Genomic DNA, 13,490 nt, shown 5'->3' on the forward strand with positions numbered 1-13,490 from the left:
GTTATAGTTCTCAACCCTGAGCGATCCTCAAAATCACCTATAAAAGAACTCAGAAAGAAGGATGGGTGGTTCAGTCGACTAAGTGTCTGACTCTTGGTTTTGGTTCAGGTCATGATCTCACTGGCCTTGGGGAGCTCTGCGCTCAGCAGGGAGTCTTCTTGAAGATTCTCTCCCTCTGCCCCACCCCCACTTGTGCATATGCTCTCTTCTCTCTTTCTCTGTCAAATAAATCAATCTTAAAAAAAAAACAGTTCTTCGGGGCCATAACAAATGTGCTGCTGAGAACATGTCCCAAATATCTTTTGGGGCATACACACACACACACACACACACACACACATACACATATATATATACACACACACACACACATATATACACATCCATATATGTATGTGTATATACATATATACACACATATTTGTGTGTGTGTGTATGTGTATATATATATTCTATGGAGTATATAGATCAGAGAATAGAGTTGTTAATCATAAGATATGCATGTGATCAGCCTTTGTAGATACCCTCGAAGAGCTTTTGTAGACACTCTCAAAGAGCTTCCCAAAGCAGTTATACAAATCAGCAATCACATCAACAGTGTCTGAGAATCCCTTTTATCCCATACCTTCACCATCACTTGGGATTCTGTCCTTTCTATCTCAACCATTTCAGTGATTGTTTTTTTTTTTTTAAAGATTTTATTTATTTATTTGACAGAGAGAAATCACAAGTAGATGGAGAGGCAGGCAGAGAGAGAGAGGGGGAAGCAGGCTCCCTGCTGAGCAGAGAGCCTGATGCGGGACTCGATCCCAGGACCCTGAGATCATGACCTGAGCTGAAGGCAGTGGCTTAACCCACTGAGCCACCCAGGCGCCCCTCAGTGATTGTTTTAATTTGTATATCTTGAAACACTAATGAAGTTGAACATACATTTATTGGTCATTTGTATACTTTTCTTCTATAATACTTTTGTCAAAGTATTTTTTACTTGAGTTGCTTTTTTTAACTTATTAATATGTTCTATATATGTTATTATATTCAAGGTACAAGTTCTTTGTTTTATATATATATGTATATATATATATGTATATAGAGGGAGAATATTTTTCTTTACATCTCATGCTATTAGTGCTTTTGTTGAACAAAAGTTCTTAACTTAATATATCCCAAATCTCAGTTGTTAACCATCTAGAGGCCCATCAATAGTAAAGTGGATAAAGAAATTACGGTTTATTTGCAGAATGAAATACTATATAGCAATTAGAATGGACAAATCATAACTCTGCAATAATATGGATGAATCTCCTATAACACTGAGGGAAAGAAGCTACACTCAAGAGTATATGTTGTTTTAATTTGGGTTTGTTTGTTTGTTTAATTCCCCAAATTGCTATGGGGTTCCAAGATCTGGAATAAGAAAGGAGCCCTTCAGGTGATCCTAATGCAGGCTGGAGTGGCGCCCAAGCTCTAGCAAGTGGTCTTCCTTTGGGGGAGAGCACCTGTGAAGTACCTCTCGAGGGACTTGGAGATCAACTGAATATAGGAAGGTAGAGAAACAGTAAAAGACAAAGATATTTCTAGTCTGGAGATTGGATTGGTTGGACCATGAAACCAAACAAGGAGAGGAGATACTTCGGTCTGTTCCTATGTGTTTGTAGGGGTCACAGAAGGGAAGGAGCAGGTGAGAAGTTTGGTTTCATGCCTATTTTCAGGCGTGAGAGACATGCTTGTGCTTTTGGCAAGAAGGCTCCAAGTACAGATCTGGAAATGTGAGGTCGGACCTGGAGGTCCAGACGGCAGCAAGCACTGGCCTGGCTTTCAGTCCTAGCCCTGCCACTTCTAATTCTTTGAGCTCGGGCAAGTCTTAACACCTTCCTGAAACTTCACTCCTTCATCTGACAATGAGAAGAGTCATACCTGCCCCCACTGAGTTCAGGGTAAAATTAAATGAGATAATGTTTTTAACTCAATTAGCAAAATCCCTGGCTTATTGAAATGGCTGGTCCTGCTGTGTTACAAATTTGGGAGAGGCAGAATAGAGCTGGGAAATGCAGATGACGGCGTGGATCTGATGACCCAGCTGGTGCAAGAGCAGAGAAACACGGCGGAGTCTGGGGGAGCTGGGGCTGGGAGGGCCATGTGGGAGCAGACAGAGACAGATGAGAAGGCACCCACTGAGAGGCAAGAAGGGGCTCAGGGGACAGTGGATGGAGGGGAAAGACAGACAACCGCACATGCGCCACGATGGGAATGGAGACTCAGCCATTCTATTTGGCACTGAGAAAGTCAGCAGTGACCTGGAAAACAGCAACCTCGGTGGAGGGGGCAGGGAAAGGCAGACCCCCCCCCCAGCCGCATCAGGCAATCCTTAAATGCTCTAAGTTTGTTCATCATCTCTCTCTGGAAAATAAATAAAATAAAATCTTAAAAAAAAAAAAAGGGGGGGGGGAAGAACCTAATTAACAGCATTAATACACGTGATGGAGTAAGTTTACCCAGATCGAAAAAGGATGTAGGCATCATCCTTGATTCCTTTCTTTCCTTCACATCTCACATCTAAGTCATCAATTACTTCTGTTGGACCTATCACCAAAATAATTCGGGAATCCATCCACTTCTCTGATCTACTGCTGCTGACCTAGGCCAGCCTACCCTTCTCTCCCTCCCAGGCAATACAATGACTGTAACTGGTCTCCCTGCTACCTCCCCCACCTCTCCGGATTGCCCCCGCCCCCCGCCCTCTGCCCAGCAGTCCCAGAGATCTTTTCCCATGAAAATCAATCACAGGAATCTGCTCCAAACCACTAGAGACCCTTCTCACCACCCTTAGCCCTGCTCTCCCTCTGACCCCGTACTGCCCAATATGGTAGCCTAGCCACTAGCCACAGGTGGCTATTGAGCATTTGAAACGCTAGTGAGAGCTATCAAATACATACTTTAAAATATTTGTATTTATATTCATGGAACCACATGTGGCTGGTGTGATTAAAGAACTGAATTTTAGACTTTATTTAATTAATATAACTTGAATAGCACATGTGGCTTGTGGATACCATAGGGTATAGCCTAGGGGCAGAACATTTATGTTATAGAAAGTTCCACTGGGCAGTGTTGCTCTGGCCTGATCTCCCACCACGTTCCCCCTTGCTTAGTGGACTTCAGCATCACTGGCCAACCTGTGGTTTCTCACCCGCATCAAGCTCCTTTCCCCTGAGCGTTTTAGCAGATTGTTCTCTCTGTCTAGACTTTGTGGCCCATTGATCTTCACGTGACAGCCTTGTGTCAGCTTCACTGTTAACCTCCTCAGAAAGGCCCTCCCTTTGCATCCAAATGAAAGTCTCCCTATTGTGTCAGCTTCAAAGCACTTCTGGCTAGGTAAAAATATTTTCTATATGGATTATTTGGTTATTGCCAAGCCACCCCCCCCCACTTTGGCATGTTTATTTTCCCAAGGGCGGGGACTTTGACACTCCAAAATTGGAGAGGCAGAATTTCTACTTCTCAGGAACAAGAGAGCAGAAAGTGAGCACAGGTGCTTTCCTTGGAAGAAGAAAAATGCATCCAATATTATGCCTCATGATCTCTAAGTTCTTTGAAAAATAAGAGGCAAGTTCATCTGCCAAATGTGGGCCTCCTGGGGATGGAGCAATTTGAGAATCTGGGAAATCTGGTGAGGAATTGCTGAAAAGGACTTGACTAGCTACAACTGAGGGGACAGTGAGCATCACTGAAGATCCAGAAGAAGGTGGAAGTTACAAGCAGTTTGTCGTACCATCTGTAATACGATTTTTCTCTAAAAGAGGAACAGCCCAGATGTGCTTATCACATTTAATCCTTATAACAACCTCTGAGATAAGTGCTAGAGTATCCCCACTTTACAGGTCATTAAACTAAAACACAGGGAAGTTAAGTAACCTACCTAAGACCATGAAGTTAATAAAGAGCAGAGCTACAACTTGAGCCCTAGCATTCAGAATCCAGAGCCAGAACTTTTAGCCCCATGGCCATACTGCCTCCCTCCTTATATAGAGTCACACAGAGTAGGTATTTCATGAAAATGTAAAATGTCCACTGCAGGGCTCTGAGACTTCCCATTACTTCCAAATTGGCAATCCAGGCATAAGAAACAGGATGGCATAGAGAACTTAACATTTGCATACATTTACATAAACCAAAACTTATGCACAATAACAATGCACATTATGCTAGAACGCATACATAGGGGCGCCTGGGTGGCTCAGTCGGTTAAGCAGCTGCCTTCAGCTCAGGTCATGAGCCCAGGATCCTGGGATGAAGCCCCACATCGGGCTCCCTGCCCAGCGGAGACCCGGCTTCTCCCTCTCCTTCTACCTGCCTCTCTGCCTACTTGTGCTCTCTCTCTCTCTGTCCAATAAATAAATAAAATCTTAAAAAAAAAAAAAGAAGAAGAATGCATACACAAAGACATTACATACTTTAGCATAGTTAAGTATGGGAGAATTCAAGATAAATAGGAAATTGATCAATAAAACAAGAGAAGGGCCTTGCCGGGATAGATAGTGGCAATGCACCATGAACAGAGAAGTGAAACTCAGCACTCTGCTTCTGAGATCAGGTAGTCTTAGGACTCAGTTCTTCATCTGTGATGACCAGAGGCAGATGCCTTCCTCCTCCCCACAGACCTCTCCCCACATTCTAACCTCACGGGGCTTGGGGTAAAGTAGGAAAGATTTCAGTGCCTATGGAACTGCTAATACATATGGATTTGTTTTTAACCCTTCCTAGCTTTTGTCACTCAAAAATAAGAATACTTAGCAATTTTAGGTGAGGCACAAAGTAGGCCTTCAAATCAAAAGCTTATAAATATTAATGTCATATACTTTGGTCGCTCTCATCCTTCAAAATGACTCTCAAATATTCTTCCATATATTAGGACTCCACAGCTCTGCAGCAGAGCCCAGGGGTCTGGAACGCGTGTGTCTTTTCAAAGCAAGGCCCAGAAGCCTGTCACGAGCAGCCAGTCTTGCAAAGAATCGTACTGCCACTTGCCAGTTTTCTAACCAGATGGAGAAGAGAGGAACATTCCAAGCGTGGAGAAGGACGATAGAGCATGGAAAGTTCTGGTGGGTTCAGGAAAAAGGCAGCTACGGGAGCTGGCATTTGCGGAGGTCAGTGGTGGAAGCTGCTGCAATGGGATCTGACTCAAGCGTCTCTAAGAAGCAAAGCTGAGGGCCCTGCCCCTTGCTCTGGAGACAGCAAGCCTTGGCATGGGTGACTCAGCAGGAGGAGACCTCATGGGGTGTGCTGGTTGTTAGCATAACCAGTAGCCACGAGGAGTGGACTGCAGGGCAGCGGGATTGGTGTGGATGCTAAGTAAAAAGGGAAGAAGGAAGGCAGCAGCGTGGGCCTTCTGCCCAAGAGATGAGGTAGGTTAAGGATGATGCTGATGTTTCCATCATCAGAGACCGAGTGGAAAGTGGCACGAATAACATTAGGTTTCCCTGCTTAATTTGCCAATGGAACACAGATAAAATCGGAAAGAACCAGGCAGCTGAGCCACCCTAGAAATAAATCCTCTTCCTCTGTGGAGTCATGCAAACAAAGAATGTTTATGTTTAAACTACTGCTCATTTAATCCTGACTCTACCCCAAGGGCGGACGCCTGGGAGGAATTAACTCTTGCAGCTTATTTATTCTAAACACTGTGCAGAAGCAGTTCCCTTACTTGGTATCTTATGTTTGATAATCTAATTTAGCCTTCTGGCTCCCTAGGCCTGTCTGGCCTCCCTGTATTTGCTTAGCAAATCTGCCACCTCTTTAAGCCTTAAATCAGTCTGGCAAATATCACTGACCTACCAGACGATACTGTTTGTCATGTGGGTTTTAAGCAGCTACGTCCCTTTATGTTTTAGTACCTTTTCCCTCCTGCCCCGATCATTCTCTTCTCAACTCCCTGCTTAGACTCTTTCTTTTCCTCTCTCCTTCAGTCTAGCTGGATGATTAGAAAAGCAACAGTTATATTTCTTGTATAAAGTATTGTTCTAATAAGCATGCTACAGTTCAGCTCAGAACGCTCCATGGCGGCGGCTGAGGAAATCCCACTGAGAGGCTGTGCCGTAATCACTCGAAGACGCAGTGAGGACCTGCACAAGGAGGGCTCAGGGAAATGGGAAAAGGGCAAGAGGCTAAAGAAGTCACAGGGAGACTGCAAATAAATTTGTTGAGGGGAGAGAAAAAAGATATGTAAAAGATTAGGGATCATGATTTAAAAAAGAGGGTGTGATGAAACAAAAGATGAAAAAATAACCACAGGGGGTGAGGGGCTGGGTGGCTCAGTCGGTTAAGCATCTGCCTTCAGTTCAGGTCATGATCCCAGGGTCCTGGGATGGAGTCCAGAGTCCTGGGTTGCATCAGGCTCCCTGCTTAGTGGGGGGTTGGCTTCTCCCTCTGTCCCTCCCTCTCGCTTGTGCATGCTCTCAAATAAATAGATAGATAAATAGATAAATACCACTAGGAGCAGAGATGTAGGTAAAGCAGATATTCCCCTCCCCTCACCCAGATTGTAGTGCAGTAGAATCAGGCAACACCTCAAAAACTTGGGAAGATTGAAAAAAGAAACAACCTCTTAACAGTAGTCATTCAGTCTATGTTACTTCTGTAAAGAACTGCCCCTTCTGTAGGGACACACACCAGACTCCAGCTAAGCTGCCCCTGCTCTTCTATTTAGAATCCCAAACTGCCTGCCCCCCATACCCCGCTGAGACATCGATCTCCTTGTTTCTTGCCCCCATGATGGTTTCCAAAGACCACCCGTCTTCCTTTTACATCCTCACACTTGTTCATAAGTGAACTTCTCTTCAACTTTTTCAGAATACTATATCCTGCTAACTCCTTTTTGGGGAGTTTATCATGTGCTGAGCAAAGCACCAAGTACCTTACAGAACTTTTCTTATTTAATGAACACAGCTTAGGGAGACAGGCTGTTGAACAAGATGGGACCATATCTGTGGTTTAGTATATGACCACCCGTAGAGAGGGCTCAGAACAGTCACGGAGTCTGGGTGCTTTACTTAGTAAACAATGTGTAAGAACCTTGTCAGAGAACTAAGTTCACAGCCTTCAATGCAGGTGACCTTGGTGATAAATATAAGAAAAGTAAGTCTTCTAAGTATCAGTATCTGAATCTTTCAGGAATATAGTCACAGATTTGGCTATTATGACCAGTTGATAGGAAAAGGTGAGTCCCCTGAAGGAAGTTAGATGATTTAATGATCAAATAAGAAGGAAAAGGATAAGCCCACTAGGAAGAGGACAGGGCTTTTAAAAAATGCTCCTAGGGCAACTGGGTGGCTCAATCAATTAAGTTCCTGCCTTGGGCTCAGGTCACGGTCCCAGCACTGTGGGATCAAGCCCCGCATCAGGCTCCTTACTCAGCAGGAAGCATATTCTCCCTTTCTCTCTGCCCCTTCTCCCCAACTCATGTTCTCTTTCTCTCTCACATAAATAAATAGTCTTAAAAAACAAAACAAAACAACAACTAAACCAAGAAAGTGCTCCAGGTGATCACAATGGTGTGAGTTTAGAGGCCAGTTCATTGCTTTCCTGTAGCTCACCTTATATATCTCCCAAATGACAACAGCACAAACCAACAGTGTTAATTTACATTATACGCATAAAATAGAAAGTCTGGAACATATCAATGGAAGCAGGAAAATGAAACCAACAAGGGTTAATGTCATTAGGGTTGAGGCCAGACTCACAACTGGCCTCAACCCTAATGACAAAATTAGTTCACAAAATTTGAACTTTGTTCAAATATAGCATTATTTTCTGCCACATTTTATTTAAAAGATTTTAGCTGATGCATCCATTTCCCCATCTAGGTTATGGACACTCACAGGCAGACACTGCTTTCTAGATAATCTTTGCATCTCTAGCAACTGACGGTGTACTCAGCACAGAAAAGGCTCTCAAAACATATTTGATAAATGAATGTGGTGGTTGGTTTTCTTGACAAAATGAAAATAAATGAATTTCTCAGCTAGAAAAAAATTCCTTCCAAGAATCATAGTTGTAGAGACTTCAAGAAATCAGAGTCTGTACACTGTGTTCCTGTCTCTTTAAACAGAGCAGGCCCACCCAAATGTCCTTCTACGTTTGGCCTGTAAGATCCAGTTGCAGAAAAAATTATTCCAGGAAAGGTCCTTGGTGCACTCCTCACTCATACACATTATCTACTATTGCGGCTGCCATGCTCTGCCTTTCCAGACTCGGGGTCAGACCTCCCACTTCGATGGGCTCCTCCAGGTTTGATGACACCGAATGTCCCCCCTCTGGTTTGCAAACTCTCCGCTTCCCACCTGGCTCTTGCCCCTACTTACTCCCCAATGATTATGATTTTATTAGGCTCCAGAGATACGCTCAGGATAATCAAATCAACCGTCAGTGTGCTAAGGGAAAATGGCAGTGAATATACCATGCAATGAATTAATAGAGACTCCTGTTGTCACTGGGGTAAATGACACTCTTCAGTGGTTCTGTCTTGACTGTTGCTGGCAATCACTTGGGGGAAGTCTACAACTATTGACTCCTCTTTCCCACTCCCATGGATTTTGATGTGACTGGTCTGTGGTGAGGTCTGGGCATCAGGACTTTTTAAAAGCTCCAGGCGATTCCTATGTAAAGTTTTCAAATAATTGCTTTAGGTTGAAAAACAAACTGGTACCATTTTTCCCCCCACATTGCAGGAACAGACATTACTAAATGAAAATGAAACAGTTTCTTAACTTTGTATCCTATTCTCTTATCTGAGTATACCATAACATCTATACAAGTATTTCTAGATGAATGCAGTTTGGCTTAGATGGCATATTTAAAATTACCCTGCAAGTAAAATGAGATAAGTTGGGTGGACAGCATTCAGACTTCTTAAGACAAACAAACAAAAAACTCCAAAATATTAATACCATAAGGACTGATTCTTCTGTCTAAAGTGAGAACTAGGGTTGAATGTTTCCCCCACTCCCTATCTTTTTTTTTTTTAAAGATTATTTATTTATTTATTTGACAGACAGAGATCACAAGTAGGCAGAGAGACAGGCAGAGAGAGAGAGAGAGAGAGAGAGAGGAAAGCAGGCTCTCTGCTCAGCAAAGAGCCCGATGCGGGACTCGATCCCAGGACCCTGGGATCATGACCTGAGCCGAAGGCAGCGGCTTAACCCACTGAGCCACCCAGGCGCCCCAACCCCCCACTCCCTATCTTAACACAGAAAGCTGTCAGTCCTTTCAGGATGTGGGCCAATATCCCCCAACCTCACAAAATTAAGAATTGGCATTCTCTCACTGGAAACTCTCCCACCTGCAGGTCACATGCCCAAGCTCTGGCTATTTTTAGAGATGCTGGTCTGGAGAGTCATGGAGACGTCTTAGCTCTTAACTGAGGGGACAAAAGCCAGCTTTTGGGTCTGACTCATGCCTAAGACAAGCAAAGGGAGCCCAGGGGCATGCAGGTCTCCTTCGTTGTTGTTCTTCTTTGAACACCTGATGGGAATGTGTCCCTTCCAGATGTGGTAGTTGAGGAACCTGGCCAACTCATCCTCTGCTCCCCAGGCTTTAGGGATAAGGGTAGAGTGTTGCCTTGGGGGCTGGCATCTTCCGTCTTAACCTCTGTGGGCCGTGTGTTCCTCTTAGAAAGCAGAGCCGGCTCATACTTGGTACCAAAAGCAAAGCTACAATTTCTGGGGGGAAAAACAGGGGCATTTATTAGTTTAAACTGAGCTGTTCACAATGCCATGAAAATTATACTATGTGTAGTTTAAATTAGCCACACACAGCGTATTTGTCTTCTTTTATTATGTCCATTATTAGAGCTCTCTTGGGACACTCTTCAGAATCCCCCACCTGGGGAGTCCAGGTCTGAGGCTCGTCTCAGGACAGAGCTGGGAGAAGTCACTAACTGTTTATAACTTGCACCATCCCTAACAGACATCCCAAAGGGGTCCTGCCACAGCCCAGTTCTCACAGCCCCCAGGGGTGTGGCACTGTCATTTAGGAAGACTACTGGCTCTTCAGCAAGGACATATTTGGACAGATGTTGTGACCAGCTGTCTACTTGCTGGTGGAAGAGGGATAGGACATCCGTTATTGGTTGGAGCTACAACTTGAACACAATGGGACAGGCAAAAAGAAGCCAGCAGGAGATGACCGGATATACTCCACTGACAGGACAGTCCAAAAGCCAGAGAAAGCTCCCAGCGGGGCTCGCGTGGATTATGGAGAGGGTGAGCATAAATGGCCGACTCCCCAGTATCTTGAACCACAGGCACCAGCCTGCCTTGTCTGTGGAGTCAGATACAGACAGGTCTCCTTGGCAACCAAGGCACTTGCTCTGCAGGGCTCTGGGGCAGGCGTCTGCAAGCCTGGAAGGAGTGTACTGCTCCTGCCTTTCCAGACATGTGTCGTCCCTTCATCGCTGTCATCGACTGCCTTCGGGTCACTCTCTGTCATTGAGGAAAATCTGCCCCCATTCCAAAGCCTGAGAGATTTCAAGCCCTGTGAAGACAGCCAGGGAGCAGTTTCACTTCACAAGTCCTGAATCTCCCTGGCTGCATTGAACCTCAGCAACCCCCACCCCCACCCCAAGCAAAGAGCCCATCCTGGGTCTTACAATCCTAGAAATGCCCCAACACAGAAATTTTACACTGCAGCCACCCACGTGTGGATCCTCTCCTACTCTCTCCACTTTCTCTGCCTCATCCCTGCCCATACTTGTTTCCCCAAAATCTCTAATTCCTTCCTGGCAGGCTAGGTGGACCCTCTCTGCCTCTACTCTCCAGGACTCGGCTCCTTTGTTCTGAATTACCAGCTTCTGGCAAAACCACACCCATGATCTGTGCCATCAGCTGCCTTCTCTGAAGCTGACCTCTGAGCCTGCTGCGGCATTCGCCTAAGGGCACTCAGGGACTAACAGAATCCAGTGCTTTGCCCCTCAGCTGAGCCCTGAGCACTGTTTATCAGCCTTTCTAGCTGTGTTTGACAAACTTCTTCATCCCTTCTTCTCAGTGACTCTCGGATAATTGCTTCACTTCCTACTTTATTCACAAAACGGACAGCAGCAGCAAAAGCACAATCCATGTCCTACCTTTTTCATGCATACACCCTTCAGACTGTTTCTCCAACTCCACCGGGGGCTCAGTGGGCAAGCCCCCTCCCCCACCTCCAAACCACCCAGGGAGGGCTTGGCCCACATGCGCCCTCTGGAAGTGGCATCAATTGGTCTTCCTCCCGTTTTCCTTGACTTTCTACATCTGCTTCTCCACTGGCCCCTCCTCTGGTGTCTGCAGCCCTGCTCAGGTTCCTCTCAACCTGATGTTCCACCCTTTGACCCAGCAGGCCCCCTCTGAAGCTAGGTAGGGGAGAGCCCACAAGAAGCCTGTGTTGGTGAATAAAATTCCATTGGGATATCAGTGTGCTCATTTGTTTATATATTGTCTACAAGTGCTTTTGCTCTACAACAGCAGAGTGGTTGAGTGGTTGTGAGAGAGATCATATGGCCCACGAAGCAAAAAATATCTGCTCCATGTCCCTTAACAGAAAAAATTCTCTGTTCCTCCATACTCACCACCCACTTCCCTCCTCCCTACTCCTCCACCCACCACCACTGTGATCTTATTTCTGTGCCTTATCATCTTCTTAATCTTTCCTTACTCAGGTCATTCAGATGACTCATAATTTCCTAATCAAAAGGCAGGGGAGATGTTCTCATTTGTTTGTTTGTTTGTTTTTTTAAGATTTTACGTATGTATGTATATATTTGAGAGAAGGGGGAGGAGCCGAGGGAGAGGGACAAGGGCTGAGCCCCTCACGAGGCCCAATCCCAGGACTGAGATCATGATCACAGCCAAAACCAACAGTCAGAGGCGTAACTGGCTGAGCCACCCAGGTGCCCCAGATTTTCTGATTCTTTATTCATTCCTCTGGCACATTGGACATTTGTCTGTCACACCCTTCTTGAAATTCTGCAGAAAGACCACAAACTCAAATGTCCAGAGAAGCCAGGCAGACCATGTCAATAAACGAAGCAGGCCACATCGAAATATGAGTATGTGGGAACCTGGAGAGCTTGTCCCCATAGCAAAGAGGCAGCCCCATGAACTCGTATAGATCCCATATACCCAGCTTTTCCAATGCTTCATGGGAGGATAGAAATGCAGATTTTATGTGACCTCTCTCAACCCTAGAGTGTTGGCAACTATTTAAAAAAAATTATGAACCCTGATGAGTGAAAAGACAAAATTTTTGACCAATCTGCCCTACAGGCTGTGGATTAGTCCTCTTGGATTCCAAGTGCATGATGGAATTTCCCCAGTTCTCTTGGAGAATCTCTGATTTTTGCTGCTAGAGGTTCTCTGTGAGACAAACCACTTCTGCCTTCCCGGGTGTTCACCCCCAGTCCATGGGTTTTTTATTTGCTACACAGTCACTCTAGGCAAAACCCCAAATTCATATCTCACTCTCTCACCTGTGCCCTTGCTTCTGACTCTGACTTCCAGTACCTGCTGGATCACTCTACCTGCAAATCCATGGACACTTCAACATCCGCATCAGCCCTCCACCATCCTTAACCCCTATCCCCTACCCTCTGCCAAGACAACACCTATTTAAGACTCAGGATCACCCACGCATGAAACCGCCCTTCTTTCTATCTTTCCATGGAAGGATTGAGGTCCCTTTCTTTATGTCTTTTTTTTTTTAAGACTTTATTTATTTATTTGACAGAGAAAGAGAGATCATAAGTAGGCAGAGAGGCAGGCAGAGAGAGGGGGGGAAGTAGGCTCTCTGCTCAGCAGAAAGCCCGATTCACGGCTCCATCCCAGGACCCTGAGATCATGACCTGAGCCAAAGGCAGAGGCTTAACCCACTGAGCCACCCAGGTGCCCCTCTTTATGTCTTTATAATATTTGATAACTATACTTTCTACAAAATATTATAATTATTTGTCTTTGTGTCTCTCTTAGCCCCCTAGAGTATGGCCTTTCAGTGGGCAGGGACTGTGTCTCTTTAATCTCTATATTTCTACCTTTTAACAGAGTACAGACATATAATAATTTCCTAATAAAGGTTTGGCAAATTAATATACACACAAATAAATAAGAGAAAGATGCACTAAAAATTAAACTGCCAAGTTTTCCATGTATACAGAACACTTACTAGCATTATGTTTATTTTACAGTATCTTCAGTATATAAGCAGCATTAGTGTTAAGATTTTAGTATTTATCAGGAGAAGATATAATTTTCTCTTATGATTGTTCAAAGCATTTGTTTTCATGTTATAGTAAAACTTTATTATGTCCAGCAATAAAAAATAGTAAAGTTTAATAAATGGAAGTCAATGAATAAAGTAGGATTTGCAAAATAAAAATATCTTTAAGCAAAACATAGCAAGGACACATATTTTTTAATACATGTGAGATTTACTGGGAGAATTTACTCCTGTCCAGAACAGAAAAA

The sequence above is a fragment of the Neovison vison genome, chromosome 4 (genome assembly GCF_020171115.1).
Source record: "Neovison vison isolate M4711 chromosome 4, ASM_NN_V1, whole genome shotgun sequence".
In the NCBI taxonomy this organism is placed as follows: Eukaryota; Metazoa; Chordata; class Mammalia; order Carnivora; family Mustelidae; genus Neogale; species Neogale vison.